This window comes from Schistocerca piceifrons, chromosome 11 (assembly GCF_021461385.2).
Source record: "Schistocerca piceifrons isolate TAMUIC-IGC-003096 chromosome 11, iqSchPice1.1, whole genome shotgun sequence".
NCBI lineage: Eukaryota > Metazoa > Arthropoda > Insecta > Orthoptera > Acrididae > Schistocerca > Schistocerca piceifrons.
This window is the reverse complement of record NC_060148.1, coordinates 104,896,197-104,918,263: the sequence shown is the minus strand read 5'-3', so window position 1 is coordinate 104,918,263 and position 22,067 is coordinate 104,896,197.

Sequence of the window (22,067 nt, the reverse complement as noted above, 5' to 3'; positions counted from 1 at the left end):
CCCAGCGTGTTGGTACACATTTGAGCATGCCCCTCACAACTTGCTACTACTCTCATTACTTACCAAGCGTGGATGCAAGGCAGCACAAACGGGTTTATTTCTCGTAAGAAAAGAACTTCCACATATTAAACGAGTGGGATTGTGCTGTGACAGAAATGCGTGAAATGGAATATGCTGGCTGCAAGTAGCCGCTGATCAGCTACGTTTTGAGTGACACATTGCTGAAACTTGGGAAATCATTTCGACAGTTCTCCAAAAAGAGTGTAGATGTCACCTGGTAAATAAACATAGCTGACAAAAGAACTGTAGAAAATGAGCTCGGGAGTATCTAAACAAGTACAAAAATTTTATTAAGAAAATAATATTTGCACATATTTGCAACACAGGTAAATCCATTTTTCTCTCCAGCACCATACACTTGCTTAAGGTGTCGGACTGACATACAGTTGAATGATTCCAAATTCAGGATGGCAGTGTTCTTGAAGATATCCCACATTCACACCACCACCTCACGACCTTTGACTGCATGACGCTCTCTCTGTGAACACAGTTTCGGAGTGATGTCAGCATATCCTCACAGGTCATTTCTGTATCGTGGCGGCTACTGCGATAGTGGAATCGAGTCAATCACGCTACTATCTTCCAAGACATGTCACATTTTATTGTTCTGAGCAGCTGGGCAGAAGTGACAACTGTGTAGAAACTTGTCGAAACACAGACTGAGTCGATGCGTGTGACAACAGCTACATCTTTAATCATCTTTAAACATGAAGCGGCCGCACTCGTCGTGGAGGCCTCGCCCGTGAGCAACAATGTTGTACCAGGAGACAGGCAGCTTGGACCCTGGCAAGCAGGTGTTCAGCTGTATCTACAGGTGTTTTGTACATAACCTCAGAGAATGAAGTCGAGGGTTGTAAGATCCAGCGATCGCAATGGCCATCAGAGAGGATCCCCCCTTTCCAGTCCTACAATGAGTGTGAGTATCCTTCAGGTGCTTGCAAACATTAACATCAAAGTGGAATGATCTTGGATAATGCCCTAAAATACCTTGACTGAGAATCTTTGCTGTTGGCCGATATGGGTGGCGTGGGTGTTGTCCTCATTCTAGATCTGCCTGTTTGCCTTTTGAAAACAACGTCACGGATGAATGAGGTCTCATCCACAAACAATACAAACTGTATGAACTTGGACAGTACAGCGCTGTGAACGATACTGGATTGACACAAGCAGACATAGGGCTCAAAATCCGTTTGTCCCAGTACTTGCACATTTCATCTTTGATTACTCATTGTGCACTGTACACAGCAACACACCTCCACACCTCACCATGAACGCGACACAAGCTATCTAATGCCACAGCTGACAGCAGGGTCAGTGGTGTGCTTGCGGCACAGGTTAATGCGCCACTGCGATGCTTGAATGCTACGAGCCTAGTTGTGTACAGTAGGTCCGTTTGGTGGTCAGGTGTGTACACTGTTTATCAGCTGCTACTGTCCGAGTGCACAACGGACACCCGAGATCTTTGCCAGAGTGTGAAGAACTGCAGGCATCATTGCAATACATGCACTCATTCAGACTCACAGTCGTTGCTTTGAAGAATTGCTATGAGCTACATTGTTGTTAGGTGGTGTATGCTGTGTATGTCCGTAACACAATAAATATGCACTTTCGAGTATTGGTTCCCTATCTCAATATAATCTATTGTGGAACCACTGTCACCTGTTTCAGTGTGACCCAAAAGGATTGGGGACCCCACGTACAGAGAACAAGAGCAGTTCCGTCCCACTTCCCTCAGACACTCCCGACGGCACCCATGCCTGTGGTGAGCACTCACCTTCCAGAACAACATACTGGGTGATGCTTGGGTGGATAGAAAAAAGGAAAACAGAATGGGCAAGTGCGAGAGGGACTCACGCACTAAGGGTTCTGTACAAGCTACCAATCCTGGGAATCGAGATTGCCAATGATTTTTGCCCGTTATCGACACTTTGTAACTTTACTGGCAAGATACTGGTGCCAGGAATACCAAGATCGATTCAGAAATTCTATGTTATTTCCTCAGCCCAAACAAACAAGAACAAGCAAGCAGAGGACTTCAGTTTATGTATGTAGGGAGAGAAGATTTGATAACACATTTTTGTTTACGTACTAAATCATGAATACAACATACATTTTATGTTTGGATGCAGTAATGTTCGTACGTTATAGTTTCAACAGGTCATGAATACAATGTATGTCCAAATCGAAAACGACATTTTTATGTGATATAATTAAAAGTTAACAAGTTTCTGATTTTTTGCTTTACTTGTACCGGAAAACTTAGTTGTTGCCAAATCTCACGATTCCAAGTCAATGGAGAGCACCCTATAGGTTTCTGTGAGTGAGTTTTCGATTATCAAAATATGAGACATAAACGGCCGCACCTGTTGACTGGAGTCAGTTATAAGTTTATAATTTTTACGCCGCCAAGGGTCCATATACCTTTGTATGTCACATAATTTGAACATGATACTGATCCAGAGAAAAAGATTCCCAACAGATGGACAGACAAATAGACAGACTGATAAAAAATAATACGAAAAGTATTTTCTAGAGTTATATAGTTACCAATTATGGATTTTAAGATTTTTTCCTTTATTTGCACTGTGAAATCTGGCTTCTTCCAAAATGTCATGATTCTAAATCAACAGGGAGGGCCTTACAGATTTTTGTGAGTGATTTTTCAAGTATGAAAATGTGTAATTAAATGGCCATATATTTACTGCATTGACTTAGAAGCCTACAATTTGTACAACGCCAAAGAGCATAGACCTTAATATGTGACATAAGTGTGAACTTCGTACCCGACAATGGTCTAGAAAAAATGATCTTAACACTCGGATAGTCAATACATTCCTCCAAATCTGCAATATTCGAGACATGTTCAGATACAGACGACATTGTGTTGGATGACGAGCAACAAACGCAAATTTTCGGCAAAAGCGATCAGCCAGGCAACAGACAAACGCTACAAAATTTTGAGTCAAACTGACATTTCGTGTGTGCACAATTAACTGAGATAATGTTTCAGATATGGAGCGGCTGATGTCTATCGTTGCGTTTGTAGAAGGTCATAACATGTGTTCAGGTTTCTTATAGCGTTGGTAGCGAGTAGGATTTCGACGGATTTGTCAACAGTCTGGCCATTCTATTTGCGAAAGTTTGAATAGAATCTCAGAGTTCCTGCCACGACATGTGGCTTTACACGTAGGAACTCGACGCTGCTGGCAGCTCCAGAACATTTCAGTTGGATACATCGTCACGGGAGTATACAATCATACATTCAGACGTCTGTAATGTCAAGTACCAAGAAATATCTGCACCTCTCTTATCAGATGTCACAGTTTGAGGTTTGTATTTATTTAATAAAACCCCACTAGGCATCTGCTGTGCATTAATATTTTCATGCCTGTACAAAACTGAATGTACTATTCTCATGCGCTGGCAGTAATTTCAGTGTCATGTAATAGTGCTACATGTAACTGTATATTAAGACAGGCTGCTGCTTGTGGATGTTACGAAAGTAATTTAAACTATTTTCTGTGTGTCTCAGGGTAACCACGCAAGTGATCAGCAACTCCACGGTTGGATGAAGGACATGGAACGTGTGAAAGACATGCTGCGCACGAAATTAACCGGATGGGTACATGACATGCAATTAGCCAGCAAACAGGTGGAGCACTACGAGGTGGAAGAAGACAAGGACGGTCCAGGGAACTTGACAATCAGGTATAAACCAGTGTACACTCAAATGTCTGTCGTACTCACTATGGTTTATTGGAGTTTATCTCACTTTTATCCATTAAAGTATTCATTAAAGTTATAGAAAACACAGGGATCGTTTAATTCAGAATGGAGTAAAGAACTAGCACTAATAGGCCGTAGTGAAGGACATGGTTACAGAAACTCGTGATTTACAAAGGTTTTTGACTCCGTTTAGCCTTCGATTTTTTGATTCGTATTGTGTCTTAAAATGTGCCACGTATTACGTAACAGACCAGCGGAGAAAACTGACACAATAAACGATGTTACTGCATTTAGTAGAGAAAGTATTGATGGTTACAGATACTTCCGAAGTTTTCGTAATTGGTGGAAACAATGATGTGGAACCTGACATGAAATGTGAGCGTGTCCTCGTCTTATTCGGGACAAAAAAAAAAAAAAACACTTCGGGAAAAATTACGGTAATACCATGTAGTAGCGACTCTAGTCCAGATACTGGCATCCAGTCGGTGAGGAAAAGAGGCCACAAGTCATGTTCATCTCAATAGATGGAGGAAAAATCTAAGCAGCGATGAGGGAAGATGGGAAGACGTCAGCAGGGGGCAGGAAGCGGATAGCCATCGTTCTGATATTTTGCCCTGTGGCTGGTATTTTTAAATCAGTCCGTACCATAGAGCGTAAATACTGGAGGTTGTGAGCGGGAGGAAAGCGGAATAGTCTCTCGAGTGGTTGACATATGGGGCCGTGGAATGGAGTAGTGTAGGAGATATGTTGGCACTATGGAGGGTGACCAGGTGGCTTCCTATGTGGGAATGGGTAAGCTCCCAGCAGGCACCCCAGGTCTTGTGGCGGTGTTGTTGGATTCTTTCAGGTGGCTTATTGTGGGATAGCTATGGAGGTGGAGAACATGGATTACGATGGACCATTAGACTCAGTCGTGATTGCTATCAATTGGATGAAAGACTTCTGCAGTTGTATCTGAAGAGGTCGATAGGGGAGTCACTTTGGGATGAGTGTGTCTGGGAAATGGACTAGGTCTTCTGAAACGAAGGTGATCAACCGACATCCACAGTTAAGTTCATCGTGGGAACTGATGTGGATATAAAGCTGTGGTCAGTGTGAGGAACGAAATCATGTGCTATCGGATGGCTCGGACAGAGACAGGCAGTAGCACAGATCACGGCCAGGGTGGTATAATACACTCAGGATAATGCAGGATGATTGAACATGATTTGTAGCCAACTGGAGGTGTTTTTGAGGAAAGGTATTGTTACTCCACAATGTTTATTGTGTGGGGATTTTTGGTTTGCTACTCCACATCTGTCATCAGAACTGTGAGTGGGTTACTGGTTCACTGTGTATTGACACATGCAGATAGTGTGACGGGATAAAACTATCGATATTGTGTCAGGCAGTGGGAATGAAGGTAACAGTGATTTCCAGACAGGGGTGCAGTACACAAAGGAAGCAGCTAATCGGATAGCAGAGTACTTGTGGAGTGCACATGGGGGGTTTCAAGCTAGCCAGTAGTTTGAGGTACTTTCATAAACACTATCCAATTGGTGCACATGTAGGGAAATCAGGTAGCTTTCAGAGTAAAGTCAGTTCGACTCTGAAACTTTTATCATTCAACTGTCGAAGTATTTGTAACATAGTTCCCAAATTTACTCTCCTCCATGAACGTTCTCAGCCTCAAATTATTCTTGAATTGAGAGCTGGCTAAGACTCAAAGTAAAAAAACTCTGAGATATTTAACGAGTCTTGGAATGTTTATCGGAAAGACATATTCGACGCCGTAGGAGGGGAAGTGTTTATTGCAGTTGACAAAAAATATTCTCTTTAGTGAGGTTGAATTTGAGTGCAATAGTGAAGTTACGTGGTCACACATAACAGGACTAGGTGAAACCATATCAGTTGTTGGATGTTTTTACCACCCACCCGACTCCGCTAGGACAGATGTGGAGCCATTCAAAGAAGGTAAATAAATAGTCAGCATTGCATAAATATCCAGATCACGCGACACTAGCTGGCGGTGACCTTAACCTACCGAGTATAGACTGGGACGTCTATGGATTCACTGCAGGTCGTGCAGACAGACAGTCTTGTGAAGGACTTTTGAACACGTTTTCCGAAAACTGTGTTGAGCAGCTAGTTCGGCAGCCAGCACAAACAGGCAGCACCTTATCGATGGCGTCAGCATAGAGATGGGGATTAGTGATCATGATGTTATCATAGCGACTATGGTTACGAAAGTCAGTAAATCAGTCGAGAACGCTAGGAGAGTTGATATGCAGTTGTCAGCGTCTCACTTAGACAATAAAATACAATCATTTAATTCCAGAATTATGGCCATAGAGGAATTATGGCTAAAGTTTGAAGAGACTGTAAATCGTGATCCGGAAAAGTATGCGCCTACTAAGTGGATCAAGGGCGGAAAAGACTCATCGTGCTTTAATAACAAAATTCCTAAAATGCTGAGGAACAAAATGCTGTTACATTCTCGGTTCAAAAGAGAACGCGCAAATGAGGACAGCAAGATTTTTAGAGATTCGTGCGTCTGTGAAAAGATCTGTGCGCGAAGCATACAACTACCATCGGAGAAGCGGAAAAAGCTTTGCTCCTCTGCAAAATCGTTAAGCGGATATAACGCTTCCATTCAGTCACACATTGACCAGTCTGCTTTGGCGCTAGGATATTACAAAAGGAAGGCCGAATTTAAAAATTCCTCGTTTAAGAAATCGTTCACGCAGGAGAATGGTACAAACGTGCCGTCGTTTGACTATCGCACAGAGTCCCGTATGGAAATCATAGTAATGAGTACCGCTGGCGTAGAGAAACAGCTGAAACAGCTGAAAATAAATAAGTGGCAATGCCTACATGGAATGCCAGTTTGGTTTTATAAAGAGTAGTGTACGGCATTGGCACCTTACTTAGCTTGCATTTACCGCGAATCTTGCGACCAGCGCTAGGAACCAAGCGAATGGAAAAAAGTGCAAGTGACTCTAGTGTGTAAGAAAGGTAAAAGAACGGACCCACAAAATTACAGACCAATATCCTAACACCTGTTTCCTGCAGAATCCTTGAACATATTCTCAGTTCGAACATAATCAACTTCTTCAGACTAAGGAGCTTATGTGCACAAATCAACACGGTTTTGGTAAGCATCGCTTCTGTGAAACTCACCTTTTCCTTTTCTCGCATGATGCACTGAGAGCTATGGATGAAGGGCAACAGGCAGATTCCACATTTCTAGATTTCTCGAAAGCATTTGACACGGTGTCCCATTGCGGGGTGCTAACGGAAGAACGAGCACATGGAATAAGTTGAGTGACTGCAAGTTGACACAAGATGACAAAATTTCTAGTTGGTGTGATGAATGGCAGGTGGCTCTTGCTGTAGAAGAAAGCGGATGAGTAGCAAAAACGAAGCCGTAATATCCGGATACGGCATTCCAAGTGTCCTGCTTACCACAGTCACTTCGTTTAAATATCTGGCCGTAATGGTGCGAAGCGAGATGAAATGGAATAAACATGTGAGGATTCTGGTAGGGAAGGCCAACGGTCGGCTTCGGTTTATTGGGAGAGTTTTGTGAAAGTGTGGTTCGTGTGTGAGGGAGACCCCGTTTAGGACGCCAGAGCGACTTCTTGTTCAGCATTGCTCGAGTGTTTGGGATCTGCACCAGGTCGGATTGAAAGAAGGCATCGAAACAATTCAGGCGGAGCAGGTAGATTTCTTACCGGAGGTTCGATCAGCATGCAAGTGTTACGTTTAAGCTTCTGGAGCTCAGCAGGGAAGAAGACACTAATTTCGAAGAAAACAACTGAGAAAGTGTAGAGAACCTGGCTGCAGAACGATCCTAATGACGCCAGCATACATTTCTGGTAGGGACCACGAAGACAAGATACGAGGAATTAAGGCTCCTAAGGAGGCATATAGACAGGCGTCTGTCCCTCGCTCTGTCAGCGGGCGGAACAGGAAAGGAAACGACTAGTTGTGGAACAGGGTACCCTCCGCCACGCACCGCACGGTGGCTTGCGGATTATGTATGTAGATGTAGATACAAAAGACGATAGTTGAGGGGAACTATTGGTTTCATGTCCGGAAATTTAGTGAAATCATTTTTGGCTTGGTTTCATTTGGAATCGTATGGTTTTATCTATTCTATTTCATTTGTTTAGTCTTATGACATCATGCATGAGGGTTGTGGTGTAATAGGTGGCCCCAGTTGGGTGTAGATAAGGACATTGACAGGAGTTTATGAAGGCGGTGACGAAGCTACAGTGGTGGTGGATGTGGTTGGAACTAGAGGTGTACGAATTCCCCTTGCAGCCTGCTTGCCCCTAGCTCCTCTGCAACCATTCATGCAGGTCAGCCTGCCGCGACGTAAACACAAGAGTGCGCGTGTACTGAGGCATAGTGGGCAATGCGGCCGATACGGGCTCCCGCAAGCCCGGGCTACCTGGGTTCCCGCAAGCCTGCCAAGCTTCACGGGACCCGCCCAGCTTGCTGCGCCTGACAACAGGTTGCGCTGTCAAGCTACCGTGACTAGAGTAGCCAGGTAGTTAGCCCGCAGTTCACTTATCGCAACGGTGGAGGCAGCACAATGAATAGGTCGAACTTTAGTGAGAGTGAAAAAAAATTGACAACTGGCGAATACATGCTGGTAACGAAACAGAGCACAAGTGCCGCATGGGAAACATTTTCGTGTGTTTATGAGGCCGCTTCAAATAAATCGGTAGGTGTGTCTCAATGCAAACTATGTGAAAAGCTCTTAAGTACTTATTCGGGAACCTCGAGTATGTTACGCCATGTGTGCAAATTTGGCAAGCAGTTCCCTCACTCCATAAATATCTTGAAAGAGGACAAAGATTTAGTGGCCGAAAAGTGCGTCGAAATGTGTGCTAAGGACCTGAGACCATTTAGCAGTATAGAGGGAGAAGGATTTCTTAATTTAGGGCAGACACTGATCGACATAGGTAAAAAATATGGCTCAGTTGATATTAAAAATGTTATGCCTTCCGAGTGACAGTAGCTAGAAAAGTTCGAACCTTAGCTGATAAAATGCGCAGCTAAATGCTCCCAGATATAGTGCATGCGATTCGTTCTGGTATATGTGCCCGTACAATTGATCTATGGACAGACAATTACAAAGGGATGCATTACATGTCCGTGACAATGCATTACATAAATTCAGACTGGCGTTTGAATAAATATGTACTGATGTGCTCTGCGTTTCCTGACTGCCAAAAACTGGCTCGAATATTCGAAACGAGTTGGAAGATGGCTTAGAAACTATGGGCGTTTCTCGTGAAGACATTGCCAAAATTACGTTTGTCACAGACCAGGGCAGTAATATTGTCAAAACTCTCGCAATATATCAGCGTCTTCCATGCATGGCTCATAGTATAAACAGTCTGTTCTGAGCGAACAGTTTTTGAAAGAAAATGTTCCAAATATATTAGCCATTCTTAATACAGTGCGGGCTACGGTTTCGTACTTCAAGAGAAGAGGTTCAAATGGCTCTGAGCACTATGGGACTCAACTTCTAAGGTCATCAGTCCAAGAGAAGAGGTCTCTGTGTGAGACTGAACTCATCTTTAAAGCAGTCGGTTTCAACTCGTTGGAATAGTTATTTTGACATGCTTGTATCAGTCCATTCTCAGATAGATCCAGTGTTTTACATAATGAAGGTGCCTCTGATAAGATGATCGGTTATGACCACCATATACCTGGCCAGCTTACAGAATTTCTTAAGCCGTTTACAGAAGCCACAGTTGATCTAGAGAGTGACGAGGAGCCAATCCTACATTTAGTTCTACCGTGGTTTTATGCCTTAAAACTCACTGTACCGTACGGGATAACGATGAAGAGGTTTGTAATTTTATTCCATCTGAATATTATAGAACCACTTGTGAAATATGTATGTTGAGAAAATGTACTTTCAGGACATGAAACCTTTGAAACAAGCCGCCGATGCCTTCCTAGAACAGAAAATGTGCGTTAGTATATTGCATAAAATTGCAACGTTTATGGTGGCTAACTACCGCACATTAAGAAAGTTAACAGAGGATGAAAAAATTGAAGTTTACCAAGCACCACGACAGATGTGTGCTGAGGGTAAGCTCCTAAGATAATGCATATATTCTTCATCTACATGTACATGGTTACTCTGCAAGTCACACGCAAGTGCTTGGTTGGGGGTTCATCGAACCACTTTCAACTTATTTGTCTCCTATTCTCGAATTTCGCGCGGGATAGAACACCTACGTCTCTCTGTCTGAGTGCTGCTTTTTTGTATTTTATTCTGATGATCATTTCTTCCAATGTACATGGGACTCAACAATATATCTTCGAATTCGGAGGTGTAAGTTGGTGATCGAAATTTCATATATAGATCGCGCCACGTCAGAAAACGCCATTGTTGTAATGATTCCCACCCCAACTCTTGTGTAATTTCCGCAACACTCTTTCCCCTGTTTCACGATAATACCAAACCAGCTGCCCTTATTTAGACTCTTTCGACCTCTTCCGTCAATCATAAGGCTCTCCAACTGTGTAGCAATGCTCCAAAAGAGTGTTTTGTCATTAAAACGCCTACAGCATTTTCTGTGTGTCCATTCCTATTTAAGTTGGTCGTAATTGTAATCAGAGGTATTAAGTAGAATCTACAGCATTTAGATTTTACTGGTTGATCTTGTGAACGAAGTTTAACGGACTTAGTTTAGTACACACAGGGATAACCTCGCTCTTGTCATTATTTATTGCCAACTGCTAATTTTCACACCAAAAATATATACCTTATTTAAATCGTCCTGCAGTTTTGATCTTCTGGTGACTTTACTGGACGATAAATGATAGCATCATCTAAAAACTATTATAATTTCAAGTATGTGTAGTACGATCTTCACATTATTCTGCAAATTGGAACCTGCACAGTTTCAGTACAAGTGCCCAATCACAGCACCCAAGAAACAAATCCATGGCCGTACAAAATGGCGAAATTTGAGGACTGGGCAGAAGAGTCTCCTCTACTACATGATGAAGTCAGCAGATACTTGCACGAACACCGTGTGAACAAGGGAGATATTCTATAGTGGTGGAAGAATAACTCCCAACGACTTCCTCGACTTGCGTATGTGGCAAGAAAAAATTTAAATATACCAGCCACTAGTGCCTCTAGTGAGAGAATTTTTAGTTGCGCTGGAAACCTAATTAGCGAAAAACGATCTCGTCTTAATGCAGACAGACTTAACGATCTCGTCATAATTAATTCAAACACTAATCAGCAGACACATTAAGAATACAGTAGAACATTAAACAGGAAACTAGGAGTTTGAGCGCAGATTTACTAACTAAAAGTGTAGATTTCTTTCTTGTGCTTTCTGGGCGTCAATTTCTGAGATAGAAATTTTTCAATGCATGCAGTTCATTTTTATTTTAGACTAAACTTTTTGATTTCAATCCTCCCAAGTGACATTTATTATTGTTTGTAAACCATTTTCTGTTACTTGTGTTTGCAAAAGTAGCCAAATATTTTTAGGAGTATCTGGTTTGGCCTAAATAATACTTTCAGGGGAACTGAAGGAAAATTTGTAAATATTTTATGTTGAAAAGTGTTCTGCAAAATAAAATATTCATTTGTGGATTACGGCAATACACATTATGAGTTTAAATTACAATTTATTTTGTTGAGTTCCACACACATTGCAAAATGTAACTTTATTCTGGTATTTCTATATTAAGGGGAATCCCACATGCAGAGTCAAGATGCTGAAGACCTAGACACTACAAGTGCCCCTAAAATGAAGAGCGTCTTTTTCCATGAATGTATTGTAGTAGAAATATAATGGAAACTCTGAGCCACTCTCCACAGCGTCTACATCTGCGCCATGAGGATTCAGACTCGTCGTTTAGGTCTGTGTTATGAGGGTCTACAGTCGCCGTTTAGGTTTGAATCATGCAAGTAAACACTCGTCGTCTTAGTCTGCATCATGATGGCCCGAAATCTGGTCCCTCATGACGCAGACCTAGACTACAAGTGTGGACTCTCATGACGCAAACGTAGGCGCCGCGAAAAATGGCTCAGGGTCGCACTTGTATTCCCAGTACTATAGTTTTTAGACGAACTGGATACGAAACAAGTCCTTCGATTTTGTTAAAATGCATTTTGGCAATTTAGAATGATTTTGCCAACTTCGAATGAATTCACAGATCCAGCAAAATACATCCTGGAAACGTAGTTAAATGTTTATATAATTGGTGTCATACTTGGCTGAAACATACTAAAGTTAAAGAACCTAGACTTCCAAAATTTTAATTTGGTTCTCATTGCAGTACAGTGGTTAATAGGGGCGTAGATAATTTATTCTTCTGGGGAGGTGACCAATCTTCTTTTTGGGGGGTGGAGGTTCACTTTTTTAGTAAAAATATCCATCCGTTTCGGTGTTGAAAAGTGCAGCACAGACTGCATTGTGTTGCCTAGGCATTTATTTATTCCATACTCTCGTAGTCCATCTTCCGTCCCCAATTTTCTCTCTATCCATTTAGTCCTCTCCCACTATCTCTCTGATCACCTCCCCCCCCCCCATCCCTTGGCCGGCCGGAGTGGCCAAGCAGTTCTAGGCGCTACAGTCTGGAACCGCGCGATCGCTACGGTTGCAGGTTCGAATCCTGCCTCGGGCATGGATGTGTGTGAAGTCCTTAGGTTAGGTCTAAATAGTTCTAAGTTCTAGGGGACTGATGACCTCAGAAGTTAAGTCCCATATTGCTCAGGGCCATTTGAACCATTTATGAACCCATCCCTTGGCCCATCTCCCCCCCACCCTCTATCCTTCTCCTCGTCCTCTCTCTGTTGGATTTCGCCACCTCAGTTCATCTCCTCTTCACCTATCTATGAAAACTCATATATATCTGTCAACTTTTGTGGTGATCAGTGAATCAGTGTCAAAGTTTATTGTTAGGTAGCATTTACTGTAATACTTTTTGATACGCAGCATTGATAGTTTTGTTTTCTGGTGCGTAAACAAATGAAGTTGAAGGTGTCCCGACAGGGGAATATGCAAAAAACATGATTTTCGGGATTGATGCCACAAACATATAACAACTCCCCTTGCGATTTATCTATCGACATGGCAAATGTAAGCTGCACTGGAAATTATAACCGTTTAAAGTCGAATGGCATGTCGGTCGGAATCTTAGTGATACTGGAATCAAACTGTCTTCACCTTTGTACTTCCTTTTAAAATTGTGGCTTCAATTACGTTGTTCTTTAATTTCTTCCTCGCAAGCCGGGTGCCATTACAAAGACGTGGCTGGTTTACCTTTCGCAACATAATGATTGCCGTTCCGACTTAATTACAGATTGGGAGACGGTAATCTGGGGAAATCCAGCGAATTTAAAAATTCCGTAGGATAGTTGACTACATCATCTTGGTTAGTAACGGAGTAAACCGACTTGTATGTCAGCAATTCGCCAGGTGTCATATTTTGAATCTGAAAATTCATTTCGTTAACATCAAGGTTTTTTGCAGCCAATATAACACATTGACTCAACCAAAAATGGTTTGCAACTGTTAAATGACATTTGCTGTGCGCGAATTGTCAAACACGATGACTGTAAATGTGTCAGACAGCTCTCAAATTTCAAAAAGATCACAGACATTTCGTTTAAAGGAAATGTATGTATATATACATATACATACATACATATATATATATATATATATATATATATATATATATATATATATATATATATATATATATATATATATATGGATGTATATATATACATATACATATACATGCACATGTAAATGTTCAAAAACCTTCTCCATGGAAACATGCGTACATGTGAACTTTCATGGTAACCGGCAAACGATGTCAAAATCTTTTGTAAGGTACTCTATTCAATGTACTGTCCGAAATATTATGTAGACAGTGATGTTCCTCTTGATGGTCAAGTGTGCAAAATTTCTTCAAGATCGGAATAAAAATGTAGGTTGCTGTAGAAGTGTGTAAGTAAGGTACCCTCCCCTATGCACCGTTCAGAATTTTAAGCAGACAGCGCCCTTCATCCTGCTTTGAATATCAAGTGTGCCAAATTTCATCAAGATCGGAATAAATACGTACAATTTGTCGGATTCCGTTATGTAAAGGAACCTCTGCCATGCACCATACGAAATTTTATGTAGGCTGTGACCTTCCTCTTGGTTTCAAGGTATAGTGTGCAAAATTTCATCAAGATTGTATGCAATACAAACACACGGACACAATGAAAACGCACTTTTAGTTTTTGTCAAATTTTCTAATTTTTCGGGCGATTTTCGAAAAATTTTATTTCATAAAAACCTTGTCCTGAGAATTACGAACACAGCAAAAAAAATTTAGCCGAATTGGTCCAGCCGTTCTCGAGTTTTACGCTTATCAACACATTTGGCAATTAATTTTTATTTATATAGATAAGAAGCCCGAAAAATACGCGTAAAGGAAGAATATACAAATAAAACCCAATATTTTTTTACCTGAAATTATATATATATATAATGTTGGGGTTTCTCTTTTGGTGCTCAGGTAAAATAAAAACTTTTGATTAACGTTCATAATACGACAATGACGCGCGCCGACTAAACGGCTGCGTAGCGCAGCTCAGCAATAATATGGGCAGGCAAGCGTTTCCCGCAGCCTGCCCGGGTTGGGTTCTGCTTGGCTTGGCTGGGAGTGAAGCAGTCTCCCCGTTCTGTTGACAACGCGCGGCGGCCTGCCCGCCTGGCCACCGGGCAAGCATGGGCCGGTTAAAAGCGAAACATGTACATCTCTAGTTGGAACTTCCTGCACCGGCAGTGGTGGGGGCGATGGGACGGGCCGCGGTTTGGGGCTGGCGACGGTGTTGGCGACAGAGGCAGCGACGCTGCTGGAGAGGGAGTCGACGGTGGCGCAGGTGGCGGCGACGCTGGTGGAGCATTTGACGGAGGCAGTGGCGAAGGAGCTGCCAGACTACGGCTCTCTGTGAGTGGTGAAGCAATGAAGACGACGACGAAGGGTGGGAGATGATCAGCGAAGAACCACTGGGAGAGTCCAGGTGAGAGCTGAGGTGCTGGCGAAGTATAGTGGGGCGTGTTAGTAAAACGGAGGATATACTTCGTACTGGAAATTTTGGGAGGACATATTGAGGTTCACATGAGTAAAGCGAGTCAGAGAATATACTCCAGCCGAGAACGTGCTCAACGTGAGTAAAAAGGTGAGGGATGTTGCTTAAGATAAAGAATGTTCTCCGATTACGTATGAATAAAACTAGAGGAGCTTCACACAATCAGAAAACATTGAAACGAGCTCTTTAGCATTCTTTGAGCTGAGTAAGTTCTGTTCAGGTTAAGTTTTACATACTTTTTGACAGTAATGGCAGAATTCATGCTGCTTCGAAGGCAATGAAAGATATATGTATCCCAACAAAATGCTGAACAGAGACACTGTAGAAGTTTATATGGGTTTCACAATAAGAACATTACTTGCCTGGTGAACTTCCCTCCAGAAAATCACCAAAGAAGAGGGGACGACCTTTCAAAAGAAGTTAAAAGTAAAACATTCTTGCTGCTTTTTAGTAGACCTAAGTTTTCAGACTAACGTACGAGAAAACTTCTGTGTAGGACTACACCAAACAACGGTGTCACTGACACTTCCAGATGTTCACCATGGTAACCAAAATTATCTCGTGTTAGAGAACTCTGACAGAGTTCCGGCTTGGAGTAGATAAAAAGTCGTGTAATCTTAAGATTTCGTTTGCACAATGTTCGCCTAACTACTATAACTGAAAAGTTTTCCGCATGTTGTAAATTCGGTAACATCTCAAGAAAATGCATTTTCGTAAGCTGTACGTAGTTGTCTTAGTAATTTGTTGCCGCACATAAAATAAACAAAATGAAACGTAGTGCAACTCTGCCTGAACACACTGGTGCCGGTTCCAGACATGTCGCCCGTTTGAGCGAGCTGAATGACACGTGACACTGCGCGTGCTTTCTGTGCCGGACACGGCAGACCACGCACACCGAGAACTCAGCAGGGAGCAGAGGTAGTGAGAAAAAGGAACCCTCTCGTCAGAGATTATGGCTTTGAATGTTTTGCTCGTAAGAGTTTTCTCAGAGGACGTCCTTTTGCTCCGAGAATCTTCTCCAGAGAACGTCGTCTTGTTTATTCATCTGACCCAGCGTGTTTACCTTCTGTTGGATGTCAGTACAAAGTCGAAAACCGGAGATGGAAGAGGGAAGGGGGTCACAGAGCTCCAGCGGCAGTGGTGCAGCTTAGGTACCACCCTCCTAGTCCAGGCAGCGCACCATTTCGTGTCTCTTCTGTAGTTCACGTATCGCCGTTTACAGTCGGTCATTTCTAAATTCCGTCAATCCACTTCGTTACTGGACTCGCATGGTACGTTCAGTAATGGCTCCAGCACTACAGGCCAAAGCTGTCGGTCGCACACTGACCCCTGCCTCTGCACGCAAATTGTCGACGATTGCCTTCCGTGGCAGCGGTCTGCCCCGCTTGTCGACACTCCAGCTCCATGTGGCGAGTATTTATTGCGTCCTCTGTTGATTTACCACTTTGTGTTGCAACGCACTTGCTCCTAAACTGAATATGGCAGTCAGTGTTGTATCATTATAGCTGTGTAGTACATTCCCAACTGTCCAGAAGTTTCGAAATTTTCTTTAGAGCTTGTTTCAGTGGATATTGTTTGTTCACTTCCTTGCTGCATTTAAATCCGTTCTTTCGTTGCCTTATGGAATCAACGGCTCCATTATGTTAAAAACAGCCCTTTCCCGAAATTCTTCCCCAACCAAATCTCCGTATAATGTTTATTCAGATCATTGTCAGTGCGCACGTACATCCTGCATCTGGGGCGTAGAAATGATGACTTTAATCACGCCACGGGTTCTGAGCTCCAGCTTGTCAGTGGAGTAGGTGTGGTACTGTACCTCCAAGCAGAACAGCGTGCTGGTCTACGTTGCGTGGAAATGATTTGCGAGCCTTAGCACCATGGCACCACATGTCTTATGGGAGGGACTGCTTTCCGGTCAAACTGGGGACCCAGACATCACACGGAACTCATTATGATGCAGCTTCATGCTTCAATTGGCAACGACGTTGTCAAGTAACAGTGATAACCAAGGACCTTACTACAAGGAGTACAGGGAGTACTGATTGTTCTGCATTATATCTGGCAGTATGGAAACTTTCCATCGTTGATGGGCTATAGGGAATGTAGTCGTAGATTAATCAGGAAAAAATTGTCTCATACCCGATTCTGAGGGCTCCATTCTCATCATAATATGTACCTGACACATATGCATCGAATCGATGTACCGAACACTGGCCTTAGGACAGAGTTTTACGGCCAACAATTTCTGTATGATAATTTCCACTGCCAAACTAGAGACTCCCACCAACCAATCACGAAGCGAGACGGAGCGAATGCTTCAGAGCCAAGTAAACAAACATTTTTATGCAATAGTGAAGCGTCATTTTGTCTAGTTTCACGTCAGCGGACATGTACTTCTGCACGTCAAGCTTAGCAGTGTGAGATGGTGGGATGCACACTGCCGGATGTAAGCAGAAACATTATAAAAATGCCACAACTGATAAGGGTATAATGAGTAAAACGAAAGACCTATTGTGAAATAAAAACACATGTTTGGTATTTGCAAAGACGGATTTGAAATAGTTTAAGTCATCGTATCGCGCTGTCCTTAGCCGTTGGAATAGCTGAAAGGGACTGAATAAGTGGACCTGCTTGACGGTACACTCACGATTCTCCGTTGAACTCATCTTCCTGTGACAGTTCTGCTTTCAGCTGTCATACAGTCTTTACGGAAAATTATCGCAGATGTCACATCACCTAAAGCAGATAGGAAACTCCCTGGCCCGTCAGAGCCGTGTGTCGGATCCCCGACGTTTCAAGTGACTGCACTCTCCACTGCAGAGTGAGGATTCGTCCAGGAAGCAACTCCCGAGGCCTCTGGTCACTGCAGTGCCCATCCTTCCGGGAGCGCTGGTCCCGCCAGCCGTGCAGGGGAGCTTCTGTGACGGCTGGAAGGCAGCGGCTGAGGTACTGGCGGAAGTAAGGCTGTCACGGCGGCTCTAGGTTCGTGCCTGCCTAGCTCGATGTCTATCTTTTTAAGGGCGTCATATTCGCCATTGACTTTAAAAATTATTTGTTTTACTATTGCAGTTTCGGCCTTTTGAGCCATTTTCAAGTGGTAATGTGTGCTTCAGCTCATGACAGACATGTGTACGTGTCAGCGTCAAAAATCATCTATAACAAATTTGAACAAGTCATTCGTATCCTTAACATAAATATCACATGTTCACTCTCTTGCAATGAATACGATATTCTTCTTTAAAGAAAAGAGGTATTCTGCGGCAAGCGCTGCAGTTCTGCTGTTTGATGTGTCTGAAACCAGTTAAAACGGTATAGTAGCACAGAACGGAGTGGATGATCTGCAAGAAATAGTTACAATCGGTATCTCACTCAAGTGCTCTGAAATCTAAAGATGAAATCTCGATACGCTAAAATGCTAAAAAGACCAATGGATTTGCGTTTGTTTGCTGTGTTTCTATGCATCCTTTAAAGAATGAAAAAGTTCCAGGTTTGTGTCCCAGTCTGGCACACAGTACTCATCTACCAGGAAGTATCTTATGCACTGCTGAGTGGAAATCCGTTCTGGATACTTTTAGCCGCACGGGATTAGCCGACCGGTGTGAGGCGCTGCAGTCAGGCTGTGCGGCTGGTCCCGGCGGAGGTTCGAGTCCTCCCTCGGGCATGGGTGTGTGTGTGTGTGTGTGTGTGTGTGTGTCCTTAGGATAATGTAGGTTAAGTAGTGTGCAAGCTTAGGGACTGATGGCCTTAGCAGTTAAGTCCCATAAAATTTCACACACATTTTTGGATACTTGTACGTTCTTGCATAAACTATACATGCTAGGTTTTAACTTTTAACCTCGCACCCTGTGTGCTACAGGCGGCCGCTGTTGAGTGAACGCCTGCTGCGCTATCAGCCGTGGAGCCCCTCCTTTGACGACGACTTCAGTGCGCTGTGCAAGGAGCGGCAGCCAGAGGCGTCGCAAATGTTCAGCCTCGCTGACGATCTGTACGCCTTCTATCGTGTCTACTGGTACACTACAGCTGAGTACATCGATTCAGTCTACGAAGATGACTTCAAGATTGTAGGTAAGTTTAATACTGGGACCCGGCCACTTCATGGTTATGCGCTGACAACTGTTCAGTTGTTCGAGGAATGAAATTCAAATATCCTTCTGAATATGTAGTTTTAGATCTTGCGTGATTTTGCATATCACGCAAGATAATCTCTGGTGCTCTTTCCAAAGTCAGTGTTTAGATTCCTCGGCAACTCTCCGTCTGGATCTATGACAAGTTTATGTGACACAAAGGTTAAAGGTGTACCCCCACCTGCTCGTGGCCCGTGAAGGTTTCGACGCCAGCGATGTACAGAGGCTGTGTCATGTTTTGGAGACGTTACTCAAGTGCCAGCTGGCTGCTAATGATTGTGCAACACATTCGCAAAAAGTGGGTGCCTCACAAATAATGTTTGCAGCCTCAGCCTAAGAGGCGACCACCTCACCTGGGGTGTCTGCCAGTGTCTGGTACACTGAACAACTCGTCTCCCTCCCGTAGGAGGCACGCAACACCTCTAAAACAGGGCCCATCCCACAGCACTTTGAACACCGTCTCTGAACGCCAGTGCAGATAAGACCTTCATATATGTGCGACACGTGCCTCATATAAAAAAGTGTTCCTTCTTATCTTCTATAAACGCTCTAAACTTCTGTACACGTAGTTTTTTTCAGACCTAGTCTAAGGCTTGTTTTAAAAATGGCGAATGGTTTCTGCAACTTAACGGCTTCAGACAAGCTAATGTTTTGTCAATACTGTAACTGGTGTAGTGTTCTACATTTCTCATCTATGATCCTGGCATGATACTGTTCGTATTTACTAATTTTCTTTGACGAATAATATTTCCATTTGTAACTGAACAGTTCATTGTACGAAATACACTGTTAATATTATCCTTACAAGTGTTAATACTACGAACTTTAGTAGCACTGAGGAAACACTGTATTTTCAGCTATCGCACCTGTCTGCTAAACAACTCTATTTGTTCGAATCACACTATATTCTTTAAATTTATTATTTTATTCTCGTTGCTGGACTTTATCTCTTACTCGATCATCTATCTATCGTGCACCAGACATGAAACGAGCTGTAATCGTCCATTTCTTTCTTTGTAACTGTCTGATAGCTTCTTGTTCGGTAGGGGGTAACTCCATTTAAATAAGAGGAAGGTGGGACAGTGAGCTTGTGCTCCCTCAGCGGAAAAATTGTTTATGCTTGCCGTTGTCACTCTTGACCGCTTCAGGCAATCGAACTTGCAGGGTTCTAATTGGTAGTAAACCGACTAATTAAGAAACTAAGGTGGTCGAAAAGGGTTACAACAGATAAAGAAGTAAGTTATCATAAGAATATGCGTATATTAGAACCAGGGACTGTAATACTGCGAAGAACGGCCTTTACAAAATTTCGGCTGCAGCCGATAATTTACTGCAGACACTCATAAGAATAATAGTGGCACATAAACGGAAATACGCATTGTTAGCAAGTTACTAAACAAGCAGACTCTTACCCCATCTGTTTCTAGACTCAGCTGCACTCGGCAGCAAGTCTATAAGTATGACTGAAACTGTAATGGACACCGAGAACAAACGTGTGAGCTGAAGTTGATGTTTCTATTCCTCACGAGTAGCAACAAGATATTAAAGGATGAGCAGCGACAAGAGCTTACAGAGTTGTGGACAACTAGCTGTTTGCCTGGAAGCTAACTTTAAGCCCGACATTAAAGATATCTTCAGGGGAAAGTTGTCATGATAATCCCGAGAGATCGGAGAGGTCGTGGCAGTTCGGTCGAGATGGGGAGGGGGAGGGGGAGGGAAAGAAGAAACTGGTGCGAATCTCTTCTGAGCACGTCGCGATGTTGGAGATGGCTTGCGACATCCAGCAGGCTGCTACAACGGCCCTGTCTGAAAGAGTTGCCATCGCCACTATTAAAACCGTGGTGCTTTACTGTCGGCTGTTTTACGCATCACTGTCCAGCAGAACTAGATGCTTGCCCACAACAGACCAACGTATCAGGAACTGAGCCTTGATTTGCTGTCGCTGCCATTGTGTAAAATCAACTAAATCGCAAATCCAAGGCTACAGATGTCCCTGGCCTATCCCAATTACAAACAAGACCAGTCCAAGTTGCAAATTTTTATTTTTTATTCATTCGGTGAGTTGTTTCGGACCGAGACCAATTTTCAAATCACCATAACATAGTCGAAAATGGCATTTCCGAAGATGTCAAAAACGTGCAATGAACATTTACAGTGCATAGAGATAACTCATCGAATGAACAAAACCTTGGAACGTTTTTTCGTTCACTGATTACCAGAGGTTGCTGACCCAAACTACTGCAGCATACTGGATGTTCGTAAAACCACCCATGTTAACTATGCCAAATGTACAATCCTTGCACAATTGCATCATCTACACAGCCTCAACTCGAATGATCTAATAAATATAAAGTAAACGCATTATTCACGACACTAAACTTACATTTCGCATCCCAACAACTACATGCACTGCACCCTCACCATCAAAGATATTGAGTTCAGATCCACAGTTTTCTACACCGTCAGTCGAGCTCACCGTCATCATCTCAACAGTTTCTTGTGTAGCATCCCTAACGTGAAAGACATCCAGTTTAGAACCACTGTTTTCCACAACATTCACTCTCTTTCAACGTCCACATATCGTCCAACAGATGACGATAACAGCCACAGCCACCTTCGACTTTAACATCCAAGTCACCTATTCCAAAAAGCAATCCAACTTTATCTTCAGCCACATCAAAACATCAGCTTAAAACCTACACCTAACCTTGTTTCGCCACATAAATCATCAATACAAAGCAGCAGCATAGCATTCCATCCATATGTCTGTACCCTCAGCTCCAACGAGATCATCATCACTCACATGTTATCTCAATGCTACAACTATACTTTAAAGAAAATTGTTACAGTCTCGTAACACACTCCCAGTCATTCTACACTCTACAAAGGACGCATAATTGCTACAACATACAATCAGATGGTACTGCCAATGGGTGCTTGTGAGATATCCTGATACCAGCACCTCATTCTGCAGTTCAGAAACCCTGGGACTGGTGATACACATGAACAAAAACACTGCCATATTTTCCATA